This window comes from Notamacropus eugenii, chromosome 4 (assembly GCF_028372415.1).
Source record: "Notamacropus eugenii isolate mMacEug1 chromosome 4, mMacEug1.pri_v2, whole genome shotgun sequence".
Lineage (NCBI taxonomy): Eukaryota > Metazoa > Chordata > Mammalia > Diprotodontia > Macropodidae > Notamacropus > Notamacropus eugenii.
In genome coordinates this window covers 108,857,342-108,884,469 of record NC_092875.1, presented here as the reverse complement: position 1 = coordinate 108,884,469, position 27,128 = coordinate 108,857,342, and the positions used below count along the sequence as shown (strand labels likewise).

The window sequence follows — 27,128 nt, the reverse complement described above, 5'->3', positions numbered from 1 at the left end:
CATAGCATGAATGGGAAGATGACATATTGGAAGGGGTCCCACCTAAAGGGCAAACGTGTGGAGAACACAGATCATTGTTGAGGTCTTCAGCCTATTATGGAGTTGTGGTAAGAATTCTTGGTGTGACAGGACCACACATGATCATAGATCCATAGGAAGCCATCGAAGACCAAGAAGATGGAAATCTGTGCAACTTGAGAGTCTACAAGATTGTCCAGGATCCCAGGCAGGTCCCCACATTGACAATAAACACCTTGGAACCACATGTTGCCTACGTACAACGTAGCAGACGTCTTTGCGAAGAGAATCAAAGCAGGAATTGAGAGTGGACCAAGAGAGCTGTCAAGACAAGAGGAGCCCTCATCAACTGAAGAGAAACGGTCATGGCAAGGGGAAGGATCAGAAGGGAAAGTCTCAGATGAAGATGAAACTAGGGATTGCTGCCCATTACCCAGAGCAGATGAGATAAAACTGGACAAAGGTAGAAAAAAGACAGAGCTGCCCAGTTATTACTCTTTTATTTTTCTCTGCTTGAGAAACCTTTGAAGAAGAAGGGACAGAATCAAGATGGCTCATTAGCAAATTGGTACCAATTAGGAAACATATACTCTATATTCATAAATTTATACAAATTTATTTCATTAGCAAATTAAGTAAAGATGTCAGACATATCCTTGATGAATTAGAATCGTGGAGCCTAAGAAAAGTACATCCCTGGGAACTGATACAGTTGCTAGGTAAGATTGCTGAACCAGTCACTGATATTTGTAAGACTGTTTAGCAAAGGAAGGCTTTCAGAAGAATAAATACTGTCCTGATATTTTTTTAAAAGGAAAAGAAAGAATGGAAGGGATCTTAATTGGCTTTGAATATTGTGCTTATTATAATAAGATTAATTTCAATATTGTAAATCTGACACTTGTATTTCAGAAATAAAATTCTGAGGTACTATATATTGAGCAGTTTGCCTGGGAAAAGATCTGAGAGGATTAGTGAATTTGTAATGTAAAGAGAGGTAAAGCTTTTGGAATAAGGAGGTGGTCATCCCTTGGTCAAATCCAAAGAATAGTCTGGTGTTCTTTGCTGAAGCCCACATTTTCAGAAGGATGTTGATGGGCAGGACAGTATCCAGATATGGTTAATTTTCATAATAAATAGCTTGTAACACATGATACCTTGAGATTGGCTGAACAAGTGGTTAAAGTGTTTATCCTGGCAAGATTGGAGCAGGAAGTAATAGAATAATTCTCTTTAAGTACATGAAAGGCCCAAAATATGCAAGAGAAATTAGATTTGTTTTGTTTGACCCCCAAGGGCAGACCTGAAATCAATGTATACATTAAGCCTAAATTTGAGTTTGAGCTAAAGAAAAATGCTGAAGGAATTGGAGCTATCCAAAAGTGGAATGACTGCCATTGTTGGTAGTGGAAGGTCTTGTTGGAAGTCTTTAACCAGAGGTTGACAGTTAAGTGACAATCATCATATGTTATCAAGTATGTAGTTTGAATTAAGTGGTGACTGGGTTTCTTTTAATTTGGAAATTCTCTGATTCTCCCTTGACAATAACTGCTCATGACAATGAGGCTGTCAACAAAATATTTTGAGAAATTCATTAAGGGAAGCGATGGACACGTTCAGGGGTGAGCCTGCCTTGACCAAGGGACCTTTCAGTCTGTGATTATATGTCATTGAAATAAAATCACATTGGCAGAGAACTGAGGTGGAGAAATTTAGGAAGTTAATTCAAATGGTCAAGTGACCAGTTTTTGATCTTCTATAATTCCTGAAAATGGAACATCACAAAGTTGTGTTGTTGGAATACTTGCAGGAGTGAGTTGTACAATTTGAGGGTTTCCTTGGAGAATACTCAGGAACCTCTGCTTAGTTCATCAGTGCTTTTTTGTATGAGGGAGAAGGTGCTTCTGTCTTTGTGTTGCATGTGAAAAGGCTGGTTCACGAGTTGGGACTCAAAGATGAGTGACTGTGGAGGAGATAAACGTATTGCTCCAAAGAGGCGCCATGTCATTATCAATGTTTGCCATCACATGGTAGTGGTGAAAAGCACTCGTTTACTTAAAATAGAAAAAGAGTTGAATTGGCATTCAGGGACTCTTCCCCATTTATTATCAGCAAATGCTAAATAGATGCCTCTTATGTCCTGGTAAGAGTAAGTTAGAGGGGACTGCAAAGCAATAAGAAAACTAACCATACACAAATGGAACACATTTCAAGCAAACATTAGTGGGACAAAATCTGAGGGTTAGCCCTTGGTCTCCTCCAGTCAGGAATAGGGCTCTCAAAGTGCTTTCAGTTCAAGGGGTGTGGCTCTAGGTCTGAGGGTGTCTGGCATTAGACCCACTGCTGACGCCTAGTGGTATAAGTGCAAGTAGCACATAGGAAACTCCCTGAAGCTTGCAACAGTGTAATGGTGGGGCTTGGTTCTTTTCCTGTATGTAGAAATAATAATGGTGATGATAAGAATAACTCCCATTTACGTAGCAATTAACTCTGTGCCAGGCACAATGCTAAGCCCTTGATGAGCAGTTTACAATTACTTCATGTGATTCCCACAACTGGGAGAGGGAGCTGCTATTATCATCCCCATTTTACACTTAAGGCAATAAAGGAAAAATGACTTGTCCAGGGTCACCTGATCAGACAAAGACAAAGCAGGATGTTGTTGGAAATATGTTAGTGTTAAGTGGGGATGGTAGCACCTAATTTTATAGGTGGTGAATTCGGGAACATATATTCATGTTACAATTGTGGTTTCCTTCAGGAACTTCCAGGGGAGGCAGGATAACAGACTGGACTCTGGAACAAGAAAGTCTGAGTTCAGATTCTGCCAATAAAACACACTAGACAGTCAACTTCACCTTTCAATCCTCTGGGCAATATTCTGTCACTATAAACTTCAAGATAATTGCTGATCCTCTGATTGGTAGAAGTTTTCTCCCTGGGCATTGCCTAATCAGCTACCATCAAACAAAGCCAGGCTCCAACAACATGGAGCCTTATAATTTTGAGGCCTCAGATAATGAGTACTCAAATAATGAGTAACATATATTTAGTTTTCTGTATTCGTATACATATGCTTTATTCTACCAGAAGATTTTTCTGACTAAAATAATAGAAATCATAAGACATTTAAATATATGATGGTGTACATACATACACATATGAAATTCATTGGTTCAGTCCTTGGCAATGACTTTATATACCTCTAATTTCTTCTAGTAAATGTGTTTGTGTGTGTGTGTGTGTGTGTGTGTGTGTGTGTGAGAAACCATCAATTTCATTTCCCCACACTTTGGATTAAGCACCACTACGAGCAAGACACTGTGCTAATCTCTTAACCAATATTTCCTTTGATCGTCACAACAACTGTAGGATATGGGTATTACTACTTTCATTTTACTGTCTTGCCCAGGACACACCAGTAAACTGCCAGGGGCCAGGTTTGAACTTAGGTAGCCTTGACTCCAGCCCAGCAGCCACCTCATTGCCCTCATTTCATAGAAAAGTAGATTTAGCAGAAAACAAGGAAACATACATTTTACAGAGGATACAAAAAGGAATAGTGATTTTTGGTGTTGTTTTCTCCCATTTCTCCCTGAAATGGATGGGGAGAAGTATTTCACTCCTATATTCATCAATAAATATGGGAAAATGAGAAAGCAAAGGTATTTAATGAGGAAACTTCTTTAACTAAAGAGTCATACACAGGAGCACAAAGACTGCTTTATGTAAGTTAGGATGAAAAAATTATATGTTTTAATAAATATCCCTTCTTGGTTCTTACTGAGAATTTAAAACAGATTTTTAAAAGAAAGCAACCACCCCTCACGTCATTTTAGAAATTTTCTTAGGAAAGAATTGAGATCATTTCTGATTATCTCTCCTGCCAGAAATCTTGAACTCCCCCCCACAGAGTGAGCTGAGTTTAGCAACTGAATATTTATGCAAATGAGAGAAAAAAACGTGACAAAATATATTTTTTTCTTTACTGCTTTTAAAAAGCCTAGGTGGATCTACAGTGTGAGGGGAAGGGGATATTATGATCAAATATGTAATGGAAGAAAAACACATTAACCAAGGAAACTTTTGTCATTACTTCACAATCTCTTGTCTTGTCCTTGAACAGGTGTTAAGAATTTAAATCCATGGAAAGAAAATATGTACATACACATACCTGTGGCAGACTTACATACTGGTGCATGTGTATGTTTATGTATGGATATAGGTAGATACAGTTGTAAATAGAGATTAGATATAGATATGGACATGAATATAGATATACATTTGAGATACAAGTTACATATGAATAGGGATATAAAGATATGCACATGGATATAGATACACATACAGATATGATATAGATAGATACAGATAGAGATATGGATATAGATACAAACAAATATAGATATAGATGTGATATTGACGTGAACATGAATATAAATATACGTGAAGATAGGTATAGGTACAGGTATAGATTGAATATATATATATATATATATGGAAATAGGAATGTACACAGGTTAGACAGGGAAATAGATAGGGACTCAGATATAAATATGGATATGAATATTGATACCCTGATATAGATATGTAGATACAGATAGAGATTAGCTATAGATATGGACAAGAATGTAGATATAGATAAATATAGGTAAAGATACAGATTGGACAGAGATATGGAAATAGAAACATGGAGATTAGACTGAGATATATAGATAGGGACATAGACATAGATATGGATATGAATATATGTGCATAGATATAGATATGAATATAGAGATGTAGATAGGGATATGGATATAGATGTTGATAGGTATATAAATAATCTAGGAATGGAAAGAGCTAGCTAATAGGGTAAGTTCAGGAAAACTCATTAACACCAAAATCTTTCAGTGCCCATGTCCCAAAGGAAAACACCACACCTTCTCTCAATCTGTAGGTACTGAAGGTTATGAGTCTAGCCCTGTCTCAACCCTCAGCTGCAGGGGAACATGGAAGGGTAGTAACTTGCTCCTCTGCTCTCCACTAAAGGTCGCTCACCTTGCTGTCTGGCTCACCTTTGTTGATCACCTCAGATACACGGAGGGTTTGGAGCTTCTGTCTCCACTGCTCCCAACTTGGGTGGTGGGGTGTTCCTGGACAGAAGGAAGGTGGTACAACTATGTCTCAAGCCAGGGCCTCAGGCACTGGGGACCTCTAGGAACTGAGTCAGTTCAGCTGCCTGGGTGTTATTCTCCTGGCCTCAGCAAGAGGGGAGGAGGATTCTCACAAGCCATAAAATCTTTAAATCCAGGAGGCCTCTGCTGGGATGTCAAACGCCATGTCACTGTCTTCCCCTGCTTCAACCTCCTCCTCCAAGAATCTCCAGCATCCTTGTAAAACTCCTTCTTGGTCATCACAGAGGTGGAGCACACAAAGGAGAGGATCATGACTGGGGGCCAGGAGTGAGAGACACAGGCTTTTTCCCTCTCTCCATTAACTCCCCCACCCCCAAACTAGGCTTTAAATGCAGAGGGCAGCTTTGGATATTGGGGTTGACCAACTGGGTCCTCATTGGTCAGGAGGAAGTGACTAAACAGCAAACTTCTTACAGCAATCTAAGGCAAAACTTATGGGGGCCACACAGAAATGGCTGTCTGTACAGGATCCAGGTTTGGACAATGGTCTCTGACCCCTGTGCTGGTCACAGTCAACTCATCGACACAGAAGGAAAGCTGTGGAGCTGGAATCGAAATGAGAAGTGGCAGATGGGACATGGTGATACCAAGAGAGTGGAAGCCCCCACATTCATGGAAGTGCTCAGCAAGGAAGTGATGGAGTCCACTGACTGTGGTAGGAAACACACTCTGGCTTTGACAGAAACTGACTTCATGTTTCCATTTGGAGAGAACAAGATGGGGCAACTTCGCCTTGGCAACCAAAACAATGCCATTCTCAGGCCTGCCCAGATAATGTACAATGGCCAGCCAAATACCAAAGTGACTTGTGAGGCTGAATTCAGCATGATAACAGACTGCAAAGAAAACTTCTGCTCTTTTGGGTGCCCTGAATGTGGTCAGCTGGGACACAATTCTGAAGGGAAATTCATTGCTACAGGCTTTCCAGGCTCCTCCAGGCAGTAGACATTGCCAGTGTGCCTTGGAACACAAACAAGACAGATGAGAAGAGATTACTCAGTGAAACGTTGCCCGATGCTCTTATGTGTTGGTCTTCCCAAGGTTGCATTTTATACGCAAATTCAACATTGACTACGTTTTTACTGTATGATCTCCAAAGCTTTACTGACTCCCTTTCTCTCTTTTCTCCCTTCTCCCAACCCAAATGTCCAGCTAAAATATTGCTTCTTAGTTGACGACTTAGCATTCCTAAAAAAAGAAAAACAAAAAACACAAAAAACCTTCCAAGAGCATCATTGTAAAAATCCCCACTTCCAAGAATGTCACTGTAAAAAAAGAATCCCTCTTTCAAACGCATCCTCCTGTTCCACATGTAAACAGATTCCTGAGAGGCTCTTTGCAACTAAATACACCTACTCATGCAAGTTTTGCTTTCATATTGACTCCAACAGTGACATTTTCCAGGGCTGGCTATTGTGCTAACAGCCTAACAACTGAATTTTTATCTAGTTTCCAAAGTACTAACCTTTGTCTAGAACAGGCATTTAATCATAGAAACAACAGGAGCCTTTTCTAAAGCTTTAAAACAAAGAATTGATCTACAGCTAAATACATGGCCGCCAATATCCTGTGATGTTGAAGGGATGCTGAAAGAATCCTGAACTCACAATCATGTTCCTCTTTGCCACCTGAACGATTTCAGCCTTTTATTTTTCCCAGTCACAGAATCAATATTGGAAGGAAAACCCCAAGTTCCTCTGAAATAATTCATATAACTCATCAACAAAGAGACTCTTCAACAATACCCCCAATGGACCAGAAGAGCAAGGACAGGGAGTCTCTGAGGTTTCCTCCTTCCACAGTGCTTATACAGAACCCACTCCTCGATTGCTCCTCAGAGGTGCCCTTACCTACCTGTCCACCTCCACCTCCACTAACCAATGCTTTGTCCCTCCTCCCTTTGATGCAGCAGAAGAAGCTCAGCCACCCCCACCTCCTGGCCCCTGGTCTCAGCTGCCATTGCACCTCTACTGCTTCCCCAACTACAGCCCCAGCCACTGCACAGCCTCCACTGCTGCCATGACCATGTCGGCCCCCTCTCAGGTGCAGCAGAACTACCACCAGGACTTGGAAGCTGCCATCAACTGATAGATCAAATGGGAAATCTACGCCTCCTATGTCTAAATCTCCATGTCTTACTACTTACACCAAGATGATGTAGCATTGATGAAATTTGTGAAGTACTTCCTCTACCAGTCTCAAGAGGAAAGGGAGCATGCTGAGAAGCTGATGAAACTCCAGAACCAGCTTGGTAGCCCATCTTCCTGCAACACATCAAGAAGTCACACCAAGGTGACTGAAAGGGTGGGCTGAATGCAGTGGTATGTGCTTTGCACTTGGAAAAAAATGTCAATCAATCATTACTGGAATTGCACAAGCTGACAAATGACAAGAATGACCCCATGTATGTGATTTCATCGAAACCCACTATGGGACGAACAGGTAAAGTCCATCAAACAACTGGGTGATCAAGTGGCCAACCTGGGCAAGATGGGGGCCCCAGATTCTAGCACAGAGGAATATCTTTTTGACAAGCACACCCTTGGGCACAGTGACAATGAGAGCTAAGCCAGCCTGGCTTCCCACACACCTGGGAAATGTGGGCATGACTTTTAATGCCTTTCAGTGCACGCATATTTTGGTTATCTGGCCGTACTTTCTACCAAAAAACTACCACCATATACATCTCAGTAAAGTGACTAGGTAATAAGAAAAAAAAAGTAAAACAAACAAAAAAAATGAAAAACAATCCTAATATCCCCAATCAATGCTTATCTCAGACCTTTCAATATCACCAAAATGATGAAGATCACCCAGGATGACCTGAAGAATCCCATTGCATTTTGGACACCACTCATTACTAGAAAGCTTTCTCTTTGCTTGGAGCTGAAAACTCTACAATTTATTCCCTAAGGTAAGTGGATTTTGATTCTGAAGACTCTGTTCATGTTGCAATCATGTCTGGGAAGGGGTTAATACATGAACACTTGGAGCTTAGTTGAGTTTCTCTGGTTTCTGGTTGTCCCTTAGGGGAATAGGGAAGGCTGTGAATGGGACATAGACCTGGCAAATTTTCATATGATAAGGCTATGTTAAAGCAGGGAGTAGGGTATTTATCAGTAGATAGAGTGTTGAGCCTGGGATCGGAAGACCTGAGTACAAATTCAGCCTCAGACCCTACCAGCTCTATCACCCTGAACAATTCACTTAATCTTCACTTTCCTTAATCCACTGGGGTTTGGAAATGGCAAACCACTCCATTATTTTTGCCAAGAAAATTCCATGGACTGTATGGTCCACATGCCCATAGTCAGATACAAGTGAGCAGCACCCAGAAGAGTTATAGCAGAGAACACAAAGAGCTGAGAAAATGTGGGCCCGGGCTCAAGTCTGAGATCTTACACTTACTAGCTGGGTGACCTTTCTGGGCCTTGAGTCTCTAATATTGAAAACTGACAGGTTGAATAAGAGAGCTTAAGAACTCTTACACATTTTACAACTCTAAAATTTCTTTAAATTCTTAACTGAGCAATTGAATACTACATTCCTGCTATGGAATTCTCTTGGTTTTAAGTAGATCTAACAAGGGTAGGTGTCCTGTTTTCTCTTTAGTAGAATATTTCCCTTCCCACCTATGTCTGCAGATTCCCTTGATTCCCTTACCTAAGCTCCCTAGCAGAGGACAGCATTGTCAGGGCATCAGAAATCCTATGCTTTCACCTGCTGAACTCACAATAGTTTGTCCTTGGTGATAAGACAGGTGTCATGTCTAAAGAATTCCTTTTCTTTTCAGCCTCAGAAGAGCCAGGGAACAAGTCATTATCAGGTCTGCATCTCTACTGAATATATGAAAATCTTATCTCTGAAGATTTTTCCACATTTTATGTCTGTTGAGGTATTATCGGTACATTGTGTCAGAGTGAAATATTTCCAGGTTCCTGCAATGGTTTATTATTAAAATGAAAATTCCTAGAAGACAGAAGAGACCTTGGGTGAGAGAGTAGATTACACTTGAAAGAATTTAACATGATGTTGTGGTGGAATGGACTTTAGGGGTTATGGAAGTCAACGCTTATTTGAAAAATGAAGAAATTTTCTCCAAAAAACCAAAAATTTTAATATTTGCAAATGTTTTCCTTCTAACAATCATGTTGAGCTGCTAATGACATTGTTTTCATGCTACAGATGAGAAAATTAAACCTGGGTATTTGAGCCCAAATCCAAGTTCTGCAAACCAGGTAGTAGGGAAGGATGACTCCAAACCTCAAAGTGGAGAAATACCTTTCTGAATGTCATATGGTACTTTAATAGCTGGAATCTAGAATTCAAGGACAAGCTTCTGATATGCAATCAAGTGTTGTCGCCACTGACCTACACAGACTTCCACTGACAAAGGCTTCCTAGCTGCATTTAGTTTTCATAAATAATATTTGTTTAATTGAACTGAATTGAACTGAGTTCAGCAAATATTTTTCATCATGTCTTCCTTCATTCAACAGGCAGCTGATTCATTTCTATTCTGTGGATGAAAGCTATGCTTGCATTTGTTCTGATCAGTATGTTGATGGATAACATTTGTAGATCTGACCAAGGCCTTTGACACTGTTACTGGTGAGGGATTAAGGAAAGTTAAGTCAAAATTTGATTGCCCAAAGAAGTTCAACAATATTGTATGTCAATTTTGTGATGGCATGTTTGCTCTGGTTCTGGACAATGGACAAAGCTCTCGTGACTTCCTAGTCACCAGTGGAGTGAAACAGGGCTGTCTGCTTCTTCCCATGCTTATTAGCATGATGTTTTCCGCCATGTTGAGTAATGCTTTCAATGAGGATTAGCACGACCTCAAGGTCTACTACTGTACTGATGGCAAATTCTTCAATTTGAAAAGACTAAAAGCCAAGACCAAAGTGGAGGGAGTTTTGGAGCATTATTTTCTGTTTTCAGATGATTGTGGACTCAGTGCTGCCTCTGAAGCTGAGATGCAACAAAGCATGGATCAATTCTCTGTTGCTTGTGCTAATTTTGGCCTATTAATTAATACCAAAGAAACACAGGTGTTCCATCAGGCACCACCACACTATCTGTACATGAAAGCATCAGTTACAACAAATGGAGGAGTTTTGAAAGCTGTGAATAAGTTCGCTTCTCTTGGTACTGTACTTTCCAAGGATGAACGCATTGACAATGAGGTTGATGCACACATTTCTAGAGTTCGCTCAGTGTTCGGGAGGCTCTGAAGAAAAGTTTGGGAGAGAAGAGGTATCAGACTGACTACCACGCTGAAAGTCTACAGAGCCATTGTGATGACCTCATTGTTGTGTGCTTCTGAAACAAGGAAAGTCTACCAGTGCCATGCCAAGAAACTGAATCATTTCCATTGGAATTATCTTAGGAAGATTCTGAGGATCACATGGCAGGATAAGGTAGGAGATACTGGAGTCCTTGCTAGAACTGAATTACCAAGTATTCAAACTATGCTTGAGAGGGTGCAACTCTGATGGGGTGGCCTAGATGTTTGAATGCCAAATGTTAGCTTGCCAAAATGATTATTATATGGAGATTTCACATGGGACAGGAGATCACATGGTGGCCACAGGGAATGATATCAGTACACTCTCAAAAACTGTGGATTTATCTATGCAACATTGGAGACACTGGCACAGGACGGCTCAGCATGGTAGGCCCACATCAGAAAGGGTGCCGTACGCTTTGAGCAAAGCAGGATTGAGGCAGCACAAAGCAAATGCAGGAAGCAGAAATTTGGAATATTCACCTCAAATATTCACATGGACTCTCTGAGTCCCACCTGTAGCAGAGCATTGTCAGTTCATATTGGTGTATTCAGCCACAGTCAGACACACTAAAATTCCATTTCATCTTGGAAATTGCATCCAAAAAAAACAAAAAAACCCAAAAAACCAAAGTCATAAAAACTAAAAAAGAAAAAGCCTTCTTCCAAGAGCATCCTTTTAAAATTCCCCACTTTGAAGAATGTCACTATAAAAAAAGAATCCCTCTTCTAAAGGGATCCTCCTGCTCCACATGGAAAAAGATTCTAGAGAGGCTCTTTGCAGCTAAATACACCTACTCATGCAAGTTTTCCTTTCATATTGACTCCAACAGTGACATTTTCCAGGGCTAGCTATTGTGCTAACAGCCTAACGACTGAATTTTCATCTAGTTTCCTATGTACTAAGTTTTGTCTAGAACAGGTATTTAATCATTGAAACAACATGAGACTTTTCTAAAGCTTTAAAACCAAGAATTGACCTACAGCTAAATATATGGCCTCCAATATCCTGTGATGTTGAAGGGATGCTGAAAGAACCATGAACTCACAATCCATGCTCCTCTTGGCCAGGTAAATGATTTCAAACTTTTATTTTTCCAGAGTCGCAGAATCAATATTGGAAGGAAAACCCCAGGTTCCCTTGAAATAATTCATATAACTCATCAACAAAGAGACTCTTCAACAATACTCCCAATGGACCAGAAGAGTAGGGAAAGGGAGTCTCTGAGGTTTCCTACTTCCACAGTGCTTATACAGAACCCACTCCTCCATTTTTCCCCAGAGGTGCCCTTACCTACCTGTTCACCTACACCTCCAATAACCAACACTTCCTCCCTCCTCCCTTTGATTCAGCAGAAGCAGCTCACCTGCCCCGAGCTCCTGGATCCTGGCTTCAGCTGCCATAGCTGCCTCTACAACTTCCCCAACTTCAGCCCCAGCCACTGCACAGCCTCCACTGCTGCCATGACAACAATCGGCCTCCTCTCAGGTGCAGCAGAACTACCACCAGGACTTGCAAGCTGCCATCAACTGCTAGATCAAACGGGAACTCTATGCCTCCCATGTCTATCTCTCCATGTCTTACTACTTACACCAAGATGATGTATCATTGAAGAACTTTGTGAAGTACTTCCTCTACCAGTCTCAGGAGGAAAGGGAGCATGCTGAGAAGCTGATGAAACTCCAGAACCAGCTTGGCAGCCCCATCTTCCTGCAACACATCAAGAAGTCACACCAAGGTGACTGAAAGAGTAGGCTGAATGCAGTGGAATGTCCTCTGTACTTGGAAAAAAATGTCAGTCAGTCATTACTGGAATTGTACAAGTTAACAAATGACAAGAATGACCCCATTTATGTGATTTCATTGATACCCACTATGGGACGAACAGGTAAAGTCCATCACACAACTGGGTGGTCACGTGGCCAACCTGGGCAAAATGGGCACCCCAGATTCTACCACAGAGGAATATCTTTTTGACAAGCACATCCTTGGGGACAGTAACAATGAGAGCTCAGCCAACCTGGCTTCCCCCACATCTGGGAACTGTGTGCATGACCCTTCCTATCTTTCAGTGCACGTATATTTTGGTTATCTAGCCATAAGTTGTACCAAAAAATTACCACATTTACATCTCAATGAAGTGACTAGTTTCTCATGCAAAAAAAAAAAAAAAACTAATATCAAGCCAATATCCCTAATCGATGCTTATCTGAAACCTTTAAAGATCACCACAATGATGATCACCCAGGATGACCTCAGGAATCTCATTGCATTTTGGACAGCCCTCATTACTAGAAAGTCTTCTCTTTGCATGGAGCTGAAAACTCTACAATTTATTCCCTGAGGTAAGGGGATTTTCTTTCTGAAGACCCTGTTCTTATGCAATCATGTCTGGGGAAGGGGTGAATACATGAACACTTGGAGCTTATTTGATTTTCTCTAGTTTCTGGTTGTCCCTTAGGGGAATAGGGAAGGCCATGAATGGGATATATACCTGGTCAATTATCCTATGATAAGGCTGTATCAAATCAGGGAGTAGGGCATCTATCAGTACATAGAGAGTTGAGTCTGGGATCAGAAGACCTGAGTACAAATTCAACCTCAGGCCCTACCAACTCTATCACCCTGGGCAATTCACTTAACCTCCAGTTTCCTTAATCTACTGGGGTTTGGAAATGGCAAACCACTCCATTATTTTTGCCAAGAAAACCCCAAAGACTGTATGGTCCACATGGCCACAGTCAGACACAAGTGAATAATAGCAAGAAGAGGTAGAGCAGAGAACACAAGGAGCTGAGAAAGTGTGGGCCCAGGCTCACGTCTGAGATCTTACACTTACCCTCTAGGTGACCTTTCTGGGCCTTGAGTCTTTAATATTCAAAATTGACAGGTTGAATAAGAGATCTTAAGGATTCTTTCACATTTTACAAGTCTAAAATTTCTTACACTTCTTAACTGAGCAATTAAATACTACAGTTCTGCTGTGGAATTCTCTTGGTTTTAAATAGATCTAACAATGGTAGGTGTCCTGTTTTCTCTTTAGTAGAATATTTCCCATGCCACCTGTGTCTGTAGATTCCCTTGATACCCTTACTTAAGCTACCTACCAGAGGACAGCATTTTCAGGGCATTAGGAATACTATGCTTTCACCTGCTGAACTCACAATAGTTTGTGCTTGGTGACAAGACAAGTATCATGACTTAAGAATTTCTTTTCTTTTCAGCCTCAAAAGAACCAGGGGACATGTCATTATCAGCTCTGAATCTCTGCTGAATATATAAAAATCTTGTCTCTGAAGATTTATCCACATTTTATATCTATTGAGATATTGTTGGTACGTTGTGTCAGAGTGAAATATTTCCAGGTTCCTGCAGAGGTCAATTATGAAAATAAAAATTACTAGAAGCCAGAAGAGACCTTGGGTGAGAGAACAGATTACACTTGAAAGAAATTTAACACCATAGTGTGGTGGTATGGACATTAAGGGTTATCTCAGTCAACTCTTATTTGAAAAATGAAGAAATTTTCTACAAAAAAAACATAAATTTTAATATTTGCAAACTTTGTCCTCCTAACAATCATGTTGAGCTTCCAATGTCATTGTCTTCATGCTGCAGAAGATGAGAAAATTAAACCTGGGTATTTGAGCCCAAATCTAAATTCTGCAAACCAGCTCCTAGGGAAGAATGACTCCAACCCTCAAAGTGGAGAAATGTCTTTCTGAATGTCACATGGTACTTTAACAGCTGGGATCCAGAATTCAAGGACAGGCTTCTGCTATGCAATCAAATGTTCTCTCCACTGACCTACACAGACTTCCATTGACAAAGGCATCCTGGCTACATTGAGGTTGCATGATTGATATTTCTTAAATTGAACTGAATTGAACTGAGTTGAGCAAATACTCTTCATCATGTCTTGTTTCATTCAACAGGCAGCTGATTCATTTCTATTCTGTTGATGAAAATTATGCTTCCATTTGTTCTGATGAGTATGTTGATGGATACCATTTGTAGATATGACCAATGCCTTTGACACTGTTACTGGCGAGGGATTAAGGAAAGTTATGTCAAAATTTGATTGCCCAAAGAAGTTCATCAATATTTTATATCAATTTCACCATGGCATGTTTTCCTTGCTTCTGGACAATGGGCAAAGCTCTCAGGACTTCCCACTCACCGGTGGAGTGAAACAGGGCTGTATACTTGTTCCCATGCTTATTAGCATGATGTTTTCAACCATGTTGACTAATGTTTTCAATGAGGATGAGCATAACCTCAAGGTCTACAACTGTACTGATGACAAGTTCTTCAATTTGAAAAGGCTACAAGCCAAGAACAAAGTGGAGGGAGTGTTGGAGCATAATTTTCAGTTTGCAGATGATTGTGTACTCGATGCAGCCTCTGAAGGTGAGATGCAACAAAACACGGATCAATTCTCTGTTGCTTGTGCTAATTTTGGCCTAATAATTGATGCCAAAAAACACAGGTGCTCCATCAGCCACCTCCACACTATTTGTAAGTGAAACCATTGGTTACAACAATTGGAGAAGTTTTGAAAGCTGTGAGTAAGTTCACTTATCTTGGTAGTGTACTTTCCAGGGATGAACACATTGACAATGAGGTGGATGCGTACATTGACAGAGCTAGCTCAGTGTTTGGAAGGCTCTGAAGAAAAGTTTGGGAAAGAAGAGGTATCAGACTGACGACCAAACTTAAACTCTACAAAGGCATTGTGATGACCTCATTGTTGTGTCCTTGTGAAACAAGGAAAGTCTACCAGTGCCTTGTCAAGAAACTGAATCGCTTCCATTGGAACTATCTTAGGAAGATTCTGAGGATCACCTGGTAGGATAGGTTAGGAGACACTTAAGTCCTTGCTAGAATTCAATTACCAAGTATTCAAACTATGCTTGAGAAGGTGCAACTCTGATGGGCTGGCCAAGATGTTTGAATGCATAACGTTGACTTGCCAAAAAGACTTTTTTATGGAGAATTTGCAAGAGGCAGGAGATCGCATGGTGGCCTGAAGGAATGATGCCAGGACACTCTCAAGAACTTTGGATTTGACTGTGCAACATTGGAGACACTGGAAGAGGACGACTCAGCATGGCATGCCCACATCAGAAAGGGTGCTGTGCACTTTGAGCAAAGCAGGCTAGAGACAGCACAAAGCAAACACAGGATGCGGAAATTTGGAATATTTACCCCAAATATTCACATGGACTCTCTGTGCCCCACCTGTGGTAGAGCATTCTGAGCTCATATTGGTGTGATCAGCACAGTCAGACACATTGAAATTCCACTTTATCTTGGAAATTCCATCCAGAAACAAAAACGAACAAAAACCCCCCAAAAACAAAGAAACATAAATAAAACAAATAAACAAAAACCTTCCAAGAGATCCTTGCAAAAATCCCCACTTCCAAGAATGTCACTCTAAGACAAGAATCCCTGTTCCAAAAGCATCCTCCTGCTCCACACGGAAACAAATTCCAGAGAAGCTCTTTGCAACTAAATACACCTACTCCTGCAAGTTTTGCTTTCATATGAACTCCGACAATGACATTTTCCAAGGCGAGCTCTTGTGCTAACAGCCTAACAACTGAATTTTTATCTAGCTGCCTAAGTACTAAGTTTTGTCTAGAACAGGTATTTAATCATACAAACAACACTGGCCTTTTCTAAAGCTTTAAAACCAAGAATTGACCTACAGCTAAAGACATGGCCACCAATATCCTGTGATGTTGAAGGGATGCTGAAAGAATCCCAAACTCACAATCCATGCTCCTCTTTGCCAGCTAAATGATTTCAACCTTTTATTTTTCCGTAGTCACAGAAGCAATATTGGAAGGAAAACCCCAAGTTCCTCTGAAATACTTCATACAACTCATCAACAAAGAAACTCTTCAACAATACTCCCAACCGACCAGAAGAGCAGGGAAAGGGAGTCTCTGAGGTTTCCTATATCAACAGTGCTTATACAGAACCCGCTGCTCCATTTCTATCCAGAGCTGCCATTACCCACTTGTCCACCTACACCTCCACTGACCAACACTTAGTCCATCCTCCCTTCCATGCAGCAGAAGCAGCTCAGCCACCCCCAGCCCCTGGTCCCTGGCTTCAGCTGCCTTTGCTACCTCCACCACCTGCTCAACTTCAGCCCCAGCCACTACACAGCCTCCACCCCTGCCATGACCACATTGGCCCATTCTCAGATGAGGCAGAACTACCACCAGGATTTGGAGGCCACCATCAAACACTATATCAAACAGGAGCTCTACTATTCCTATGTCTAACTCTCCATGTCTTACTACTTTGACCAAGATGATGTAGCGCTGAAGAACTTTGCAAAGTATTTCCTCTACCAGTCCCAGTAGGGGAAACTCCAGAACCAGCTTGGCAGCCCCATCTTTCTGCAAGACATCAAGAAGCCACACCAAGGTGACTGGGAGAGTGGGCTGAAAGTAATGGAGTGTGCTCTGCACTTGGAAAAAAATCTCAGTCAGTCATTACTGAAATTGCACAAGCTAACAACTGACAAGAATGACCCTCATTCATGTGATTTCATTGCAATCCACTACTTAGGAGAACAGGTAAAGTCCATCACACAACTGGGTGATCCCGTAAACAACCCGGGCAAAATGGGGGCCCCAGATTCTGGCATGGAGGAATGTCTTTTTGACAAGCACAGCCCTGGAGACAGTGACAATGAGAGCTAAGTCATACCTGACTTCCCCCAGACCTGGGAACTGTGGGCATGACTCTTACTGTATTTCAGTTCATGCATGTGTTGGTTATCTGGCCAGAATTTGTACCAAAAAACTACCACCATTTACATCTCAATAAGGTGACTAGTTACTAATGGAACAAGAAAAAAAAAAAAAGAAAAAGAAAAAGAAAAACAAGCCAATATCCCCAATCAATGCTTATCACAAATCTTTAAAAATCACCACAATGATAAAGATCACCCAAGATGACCTGGAGAATCTCACTGCATTTTGGACAGCCCTCATTATTAGAAAGACTTCTCTTTGCATGGAGCTGAAAACTCTCCAATTTATTCCTTAAGGTAAGTGGATTTTGTTTCTGGAGCACCCTGTTCATATGCAATCATGTTTGGGGAAGGAGTGAATACATTAACATTTGGAGCTTAATTGATTTCTCTGGTTTCTGCTTGTCCCCTAGGGGGACAGGGAAGGCTGTGAATGGGATATAGACCTGGTCAATTTTCATATGATAAGGCTAAATTAAAGCAGGGAGTAGGGGATCTATCAGGAGATAGAGTGTTGAGCCTGGGATCAGAAGACCTGAGTACAAATTCAGCCTCAGACCCTACCACCTCTATCAACCTGGGCAATTCATTTAACCACCATTTGCCTTAATTCACTGGGGTTAGGAAACAACAAACCACTCCATTGCCTTTGCCAAGAAAACCTCATGGACTGTATGTTCCACATGGCCACAGTCAGACACAAGTGAAAAATACCAAGAAGAGGTATAGCAAAAATTACAAAGAGGTGAGAAGGAGTGGGCTCAGGCTCAAGTTTGGGATCTTACAGTTACTGCCTGGGTGAACTTTCTCGGCCTTGAGCCTTTAATATTCAAAATTGGCAGGTTGAATAAGAGATCTTAAGGACTCTTTCACATTTTACAAGTCTAAAATTTCTTACACTTCTTAACTGAGCAATTAAATATTACATTCCTGCTATAGAACTCTCGTGGCTTTAAGTAGATCTACAATGGTAGGTGTCACGTTTTCCCTTTAGTAGAATATTTCCCATGCCACCTGTGTCTGCAGATTCCCTTGATTCCCTTATTGAATCTCCCTAGCAGAGGAGAGCATTGTCAGAGCATTAGGAATCCTGTGCTTACACCTGCTAAAATCACAATAGTTTGTCCTTGGTGATAAGGCAGGTATCATATCTTAAGAATTTCTTTTCTTTTCAGACTCTAAAGAGCCAGGGGACATGTCATTATCAAGTCTGAATCTCTGCTGAATACATGAAAATCTTGTCTCTGAAGATTTATCCACATTTTGTATCTATTGAGATATAATCGGTACATTGTGTCAGAGTGAAATATTTCCAGGTTCTTGCAATGGTTGATTGAAAAAATAAAAAATACTAGAAGCCAGAAGAGACCTTGGGTGAGAGAAGAGACTACACATGAAAGAAATTTAACACCACAGTGTGGTGGAATGGACTTTAGTGGTTACCTAAGCCAACCTTATTTCAAAAATGCAGAAATTTTCTCCAAAACACCATAAATTTTAATATTTGAAAATTTGTCCTCTCAACAATCATGTTGAGCTGCTAATGCTGTCGTCTTCATGCTACAGATAAGAAAATTAAAGCTTGGTATGTGAACCCAAATCCAAGTTCTGCAAACTGGCTCCTAGGGAAGGATGACTCCAATCCTCAAAGTGGAGAAATGTCTTTCTGAATGTCACATGGTGCTTTAATAGCAGGGATCCAGAATTCAAGCACAGGCTTCTGATATGCAATCAGATGTTCTCTCCATTGACCTACACAAACTTTCATTGACAAAGGCTTCCTGGCTTCATTTAGTTTGCATAGTTAATATTTGTTTAATTGAACTAAATTGAACTGAGTTCAGCAAATATTCTTCATCATGTCTTGCTTCATTCAAAAGGCACCTGATGCATTTCTATTCTGTGGATGAAAACTATGCTTGCATTTGTTATGATGAGTATGTTGATGGATACCATTTGTAAATCTGAACAAGGCCTTTGACACTGTTACTGGTGAGGCTTATGGAAAGTTATGTCAAAATTTGATTGCCCAAAGAAGTTCATCAATATTGTATGTCAATTTCACGATGGCACATTTGCCCTGGTTCTGGACAATGGACAAAGCTCTCGTGACTTCCCAGTCACTATTGGAGTGAAACAGGGCTGTGTGTTTGTGCCAATGATTATTAACAGGATGTTGTCAGCCATGTTGACTAATGCTTTCAGTGAGGATGAGCATGGCATCAAGGTCAACTACCATACTGATGGTAAGTTCTTCAATTTGAAAAGGCTGCAAGACAAGACCAACGTGGAGGGAGTGTTGATGCATGATTTTCTGTTTCAGATGATTGTGCACACAATGCAGCCTTTGAAGCTGAGATGCAACAAAGCATGGATCAATTCTCTGTTGCCTGTGCTAATTTTGGCCTAATAATTCATACCAAGGAAACACAGGTGCTCCATCAGCCACCACCACACTATCTGTACATGGAACTATAAGTTATAACAAATGGAGAACTTTTGAAAGCTGTGAATAAGTTCACTTATCTTGGTAGTGTACTTTCAGGGATGAACACATTGACAATGAGGTTGATGCACACACTGACAGAGCTTGCTCAGTGTTTGGAAGGCTCTGAAGAAAAATTTGGGAGAGAAGAGGTATCAGACGCACTACCAAATTGAAAGTCTGCAGAGCTATTGCGCTGACCTCATTGTGGCGTGCTTGTGAAACATGAACAGTTTACCAATACCATGCCAAGAAACTGAATTGCTTCCATTGTAACTGTCTTAGGAAGATTCTGAGGATCACCTGGCAGAATAAGGTAGCAGACATTGAAGACCTTCCTTGAGCTGAGCTGCCAAATATTCAAACTATGCTTCCGAGGGTGCAACTGTGAAGAGCTGGCCAAGATGTGTGAATGCAAAATGTTAGCTTCCCAAAAATACTATATTATGGAGAATTCTCATGGGGCAGGAGATCAAATGGTGGCCAGAAGAAACGATACCAGAACACTCTCAAGAACTTTAGATTTGACTGTGCAACATTGGAAACACTGGAAGAGGACCACTCAGCATGGCATGCCCACATCAGAAAGTGTGCTGTGCACTTTGAGCAAAGCAGGTAGAGACAGCACAAACCAAACACAGGATTCAAAAATTTGGAATGTTTACCCCAAATATTCACATGGACTCTCTGTGCCCCACCTGTGGTAGAGCATTTGGAGCTCATATTGGTGTGATCAGCCACAGTCAGACACATTGAAATTTCACTTTATCTGGAAAATTACATCCAGAAACAAAAAAAAACGAAAACAAAAACCCAAAAACAAAGACACATAAACAAACAAACAAAAACCTTCCAAGAGATCCTTGTAAAAATCCCCACTTCCAAGAAAGTCACTCTAAGATAAGAATCCCTCCTCCAAAAGCATCCTCCTGCTCCACACGGAAACACATTCCAGAGAAGCTCTTTGCAACTAAATACACCTACTCATGCAAGTTTTGCTGTCATATGAACTCCAACAGTGACATTTTCCAGGTCTAGCTATTGTGCTAACAGCCTAACAATTGAATTTAATCTACTTTCCTAAGTGCTAAGTTTTATCTAGAACAGGCATTTAATCATAGCAACAACACTGGCCTTTTCTAAAGCTTTAAAATCAAGAATTGACCTACACCTACATACATGGCTGCCAATACATGTGATGTTGAAGGGATGCTGAAAGAACCCTGAACTCACAATCATGCTCCTTTTGAACAGCTAAACGATTTCAACCTTTTATTTTTGCCAAGTCACAGAATCAATATTGGAAGGAAAACCCAAAGTTTCTTCGAAATAATTCATATAATTCATCAACAAAGAGACTCTTCAACAATACACCCAATCGACCAGAAGAGCAGGGAAAGGGAGTCTCTGAGGTTTCCTCCTTCCACAGTGCTTATACAGAACCCACTCCTCGATTTCTTCCCAGAGCTGCCCTTACGTACCTGTCCACCTACACCTCCACTAACCAACACTTCGTTCCCTCCTCCCTTTGATGCAGCAGAAGCAGCTCAGCCACCCCCACCTCCTGGCCCCTGGCCTCAGCTGCCATCGCTGCCTCTACCACTTCCCCAACTTCAACCCCACCCACTGCACAGCCTCCACTGCTGCCATGACCACATCAGCCCCCTATCAGGTGCAGCAGAACTACCACCAGGACTTGGAAGCTGCCATCAACTGCTAGATCAAAAGGGAACTCTATGCCTCCCATGTCTAACTCTCCATGTCTTACTACTTACACCAAGATGAAGTAGCATTGAAGAACTTTGGGAACTACTTCCCCTACCAGTCTCAGGAGGAAAGACAGCATGCTGAGAAGCTGATGAAACTCCGGAACCAGCTTGGCAGCCCCATCTTCCTGCAAGATATGAAGAAGCCACACCAAGGTGACTGAAAGAGTGGGTTGAATGCAGTGGAATACGCTCTGCACTTGGAAAAAAATGTCAATCACTCATTACTGGAATTGCACAAGCTGACAAATGACAAGAATGACCCCATTTATGTGATTTCATCTAAACCCACTATTTGGACGAACAGGTAAAGTCCATCAGACAACTGGGTGATCACATAGCCAACCTTTGCAAAATGGGCACCCCAGATTCTAGCACAGAGGATTATCTTTTTGACAAGCACACCCTTGGGCACAGTGACAATGAGAGCTAAGCCAACTTGGCTTCCCCACATCTGGGAACTGTGTGCATGACCTTTCCTATCTTTCAGTGCACGTATATTTTGGTTATCTGGCCATAAGTTTTACCCAAAAATTACCACCATTTACATCTCAATAAAGTGACTAGTTACACATCCAAAAAAAAAATGAATATAAAGCCAATATCCCCAATCGATGATTATCTTAAACCTTTGAAGATCACCACCATGATGAAGATCACCTAGGATGACCTGAGGAATCTCATTGCATTTTGGACAGCCCTCATTATTAGAAAATCTTCTCTTTGTATGGAGCTGAAAACTCTACAATTTATTCCCAAGGTAAGGGGATTTTCTTTCTGAAGACCCTGTTCTTATGCAATCATGTGTGGGGAAGAAGTGAATACATGAACACTTGGACCTTATTTGATTTTCTCTGGTTTCTAGTTGTCCATTAGAGGAATTGGGAAGGCTGTGAATGGGATATAGACCTGGTCAATTTTCATATGATAAGTCTATGTCAAAGCAGGGAGTAGTGTATCTATCAGTACATAGAGTGTTGAGCCTGGGATCGGAAGACCTGAGTACAAATTCAGCCCCAGACCCTACCAGCTCTATCACCCTGGGCAATTCACTTAACCTCCATTTTCCTCAATCCACTGGGGTTTGGAAATGGCAAACCAATCCATTATCTTTGCCAAGAAAACCCCATGGATTGTGTGGTCCACATGGCCACAGCCAGACACAAGTGAACAATACCAAGAAGAGGTATAGCAGAAACCACAAAGAGCTGAGAAGGAGTGAGCCTTGGCTCAAGTCTGGGATCTTACACTTACTAGCTGGCTGACCTTTCTGGGTCTTGAGTCTTTAATATTCAAAATTGGCAGGTTGAATAAGATATCTTACAGACTCTTTCACATTTTACAAGTCTAAAATTTCTTATAACTCTTAACTAAGCAATTGAATACTCGAGTTCTGGAATGGAATTCTCTTGGCTTTAAGTAGATCTGCAATATTAGGGGTCACATTTTTTCTTTAGCAGAATATTTCCCATGCCACCTGTGTCTGCAGATTCCCTTGATTCCCTTATTGAATCTCCCTAGCAGAGGAGAGCATTGTCAGAACATTAGGAATCCTATGCTTACACCTGCTAAAATCACAATAGTTTGTCCTTGGTGAGAAGACAGGTGTCATGTCTTAAGAATTTGTTTTCTTTTCAGCCTCAGAAGAGGCAGGGAGCACATCATTATGGGATCTGAATCTCTGCTGAATATATGAAAATCTTGTCTCTGAAGATTTATCCACATTTTATGTCTATTGAGGTATTATCGGTACATTGTTTCATAGTGAAATATTTCCAGGTCCCTGAAATGGTTGATTATAAAAATAAAAAAGACTAGAAGCTAGGAGAGACCTTGGGTGAGAGAAGAGATTACACCTGAAAGACATTTAACACCATATTGAGGTGGAATGGACTTTAGGGGTTATCTAAGTCAACCCTTATTTGAAAAATGAAGACATTTTCTCCAAAAAGCCATCAATTTTAATATTTGCAAACTTTTTCCTGCCAACTATCATGTTGAGCTTCTAATATCATTGTCTTTCATGCTATATATGAGAAAATTAAACCTCAATATTTGAGCCCAAACCCAAGTTGCGCAATCTAGATCCTAGGGAAGGATGTCTCCAACCCCCAAAGTAGAGAAATACCCTTCTGAATGTCACATGAGACTTGCCCAGGATCACACAGAGTAACTGGCAGAGCAGGTATTTGAATGAGTCTCTTTAGGTCCCAAGTCCAGTCTTCTTTCTGCTTTAATACCTTTTTTGGGCCTTAGTTTAATCATCTGTAAACTGGAAGTAATAATTTCTGCCTTACATTTTTCACAAGGCAGTTATGAATAAGCCATTTTTATAAACTGTAGAGAGATATATAGCATGTGAACTTTGCTTTTATAGCTTTTAATATTCCTGTGCTGTAGCATCTAATCCCTCTCAATTTTCCCCCTTTCCTAATGCTCGTCTATAACTTCCAAATACCCAGATTCCTGCTTAAGGACTCATCTGAGTGGAAAACATGGAGGACAGAAGCAAAGCTAAAACCTTGAAGGCTATTCAGAAGCCTCATGCTGAAGGGTTATACTTGCTTTGCTTCACCTAAGAAGACAGAACTAAAAACAACTGAAAGAAATTGCAAACAGGCAGATTGAGGAGAAATATTAGGGAAATTTGAGTGGAAATTTAAGTGAAATGAGTCACCTCCTCAGGTTATAACAATTTCCCTGTCAATGGAAGCATTTAAGTAGAAATGGGATGACCACTTACTGGGGAATCTATAGAGGAAACAGGATAGGCTGCTCAGGGGTAGAGTGGTGTAGGCTACCTCTGTGATGACATTCAATGTAAGGGTCTATTGTTCCAAGAATGGAGAGCCCCTGTCCCTAAGTCACTGGTCATATGGCAGAGGAGATACTCAACCAATCAACATTCCTTCCGTACCTATCATGCACTTTAAACAGTGCTCAACTCTGAGCATAAAAAGGAAAAAATAGAAAGAGTCCTGCCATCAAGGAGCACACATAGACAAATAAGAATTTACAATACAAAGCATCATATGCCATGGGTCAAATGAGTGGCAAAGACAGTGTTTCCAGCAGGGTAGCAATTTAGCAAAGCCTAGCAGAATTGTTTTCAGGTGATCAAAGAGAGGAGAGATCCCTTTCAGCTGAGATCATCAGAGAAGTCTTCATGGAAGAAGTAAAATTGGAGTTGGACCTGGTATAAAAGTATCATGTTTGTTTCAGTTGAATGACAAGGGTAGAAGACAGGTAGCAAAAGGTGAAAAGTAAGGATCGGACTTGGAAAGTTTCATTGGGGAAAATCTTCGTGGATGAGATTTGAATTGACTTTTGAAAAATGGATAGGATTTAGAAATGCAAAGATTTGGGGGAGCTGGAAAAGAAAGTTTTGCAAGTGAAAAAAATGCAGAGTGGAGAAAGTACAAGACAAAGCTCAGTGAATAAATTTGGCTAAACCAAAGGCTATATGTAAGAGAGAAAGAAGCCTGGAATGGTTCAGAGATGAGAACTGATAATCAGGATCTGATCAAAGAACTCACATATGAAGGGCAGCTTAGGCTACCAGGGGAAATACTTACAATACGATGAATAATTATAGTTTGCATTCCTGTAACTCTTTCAAGAGAGGACAGATAGAGAGATAAACGATACATACATACATCCTGTGCCAAGTGCTAGTGATACAAATACAATTAAAAAGAAAGCGTGTGCCTTCAAGGGGCTTCCATTCCAGCCTGTGAAGAGAATATATAAAAGCAAGCTGGGAAGTGGAGGAGGAGAAAGTACATGCTGGTTGGTGGGGAAGGCTTTATAGTTACAATGTACGTTGGCACTTATCGTTTTCATCTGCGCCTAGTAGTAACTGTGAATCTCTATCTGATATACAGGGAAGCCTTGAGACATGACTATGTCCAAATAGGGCAAATGCCAGTCCTATCCCACCTTGAAATTCAATAAATTCAGTTAATTATTTATTCAGTACCTATTGTGTAAAGATAACTATACTTGGTTCTAGCACACATACAAATTGGGAAAGACCAGTATGCTGAGTAAGGGAGGTGATCATTCTGTCTTCCTCCACACCAGTCATAATACAGCTGGTTGATTGTGCCTAGTTCTCTGCATCACATAACACAAAGACCTCAGATGAGTTGGGTCATGCCCAGAGAAATGTGACTAGGATGGTAAGGGAACTGAAAGCCTTACTACATGACTGGCTAAAGGAATTGGAGATGTTTAGACTGCAGAAAAGAAGACCAAATTAGATGAAGAAACAGGGATCTTCAAATCTATTAAGGGCTGTCATGCAGAAGACAAATCAAAGTTTTCTTTTACTTGCCCCTAGAAGGCAAAACTAGGACTACTGAGTAGAATTCATAAGGAAGAATACATTGGAAAAACATAAAAGTTTCCTAAATGTGAGTGTCATGCTTAAGTGGACTAAGCTGTTTTGTAAGTTAGTGTGGGAGTTCTCCATGAGTGGGAGCGTTCAAGCACAGGCTGTCTGCTCACCTGTTAAAGTAGCTATAGATGAGAGCTTTGCTTTAGGCAGGGGCTAGACAAGACTATCTCCAAAGTGTCTTCCAACTCCTCAGGGAGTTTGTAATCCAGCAGGGGATTCCATTTCCACACATTATATAATACAAAATTATGCTTAAAGAAGCATTCTAATTAACAAATTTCTTTGTAAGAGTTGATGAAGTAGAAAGAGTGCTCAACTTCAAATCTGAGAAGATCCGAGTTTGAATCCAGGTACTGCCAGTTACTTTCTAGCAACAGGCAAGTCATGTAGCTGTCTGAGATTCAGTTTCCTTATCTTTAAAATGGGGGTGATAATATCATACTCCCTGTGTCCCAAGACTATTGTAAAGAAAGGCTTGGTAAAAGATAAAGTTTTACTATATACTCAAGAATTATTCTTGGTGACAAGGATCTAACATTTTGACCTGTCCATGGTTTTCCCTTTGCTTCCTTAGGTAGAGGACAGAATCTGTGTGAGAAGCTTCTGTGCTCCTGTGATCAGTGTATGGCTGCTGAGTGTATGGCTGCTGCAAACTTCAATGAGAGTCACAGGTTCTGGAGTAGATCCAGGTGCCAGGAGAATGGAGCACTGTGTGAAGACAGTCACCATGAATGGCCTTTGCCTCCCACTGGTTTAGAAACCAGGAGCTTAAGCTCTGAAGAAAACAGCAATGAAGAGTCTGTTCCTTCCCTCGCAGGGAGTTTCAGAAGAAAGAAGAGATTCTTGGGAAAGCCATTTGACAATGCTGTTTCCAGGCCAGCCCACGGACAATTATTTGTTTCTTTCATCAGTGAAAAACACCATAAACAGGTCATCTAGATCTATATTATTCCAAATTTAAACTCTCTAAAGCCTAGGATGGCTCACCTGTTGAATCATAATAATGACTCTTCTACATTTCCCCCCACAGGTGTGATGGGAAAATTGATTGAGAAAGTAAAGAAGATGCTTTGAAAGTTAGAATTCCTACACACACATGAGACCTCATTATTACCAGACTTCTTAGAATGCAAGATCAGAGGGGTCTGGATGTACCTCTTTGTCTGATTTGTACTGAATGTATTGTATCATGGAAATTAAATAAAAATTCAAATTCA

At 40.8% G+C, this 27,128-nt stretch overlaps 1 long non-coding RNA gene and 1 pseudogene across 1 annotated transcript in view; one reads left to right on the top strand and one right to left on the bottom strand.

The window, feature by feature from the left end:
- Nucleotides 1-21,611, bottom strand: part of LOC140500455 (uncharacterized) — a 32,785-nt gene extending 11,174 nt beyond the window's left edge. Inside the window, exons 1-2 of the long non-coding RNA XR_011965744.1 lie at nucleotides 21,522-21,611; nucleotides 12,078-12,196 (exon numbers count right to left, since the gene is read on the bottom strand). This is a non-coding gene — a long non-coding RNA (uncharacterized lncRNA). The remainder of the gene's footprint in view (nucleotides 1-12,077; nucleotides 12,197-21,521) is intronic.
- On the top strand, nucleotides 265-27,128 carry LOC140498707 (protein RCC2 pseudogene; annotated as a pseudogene).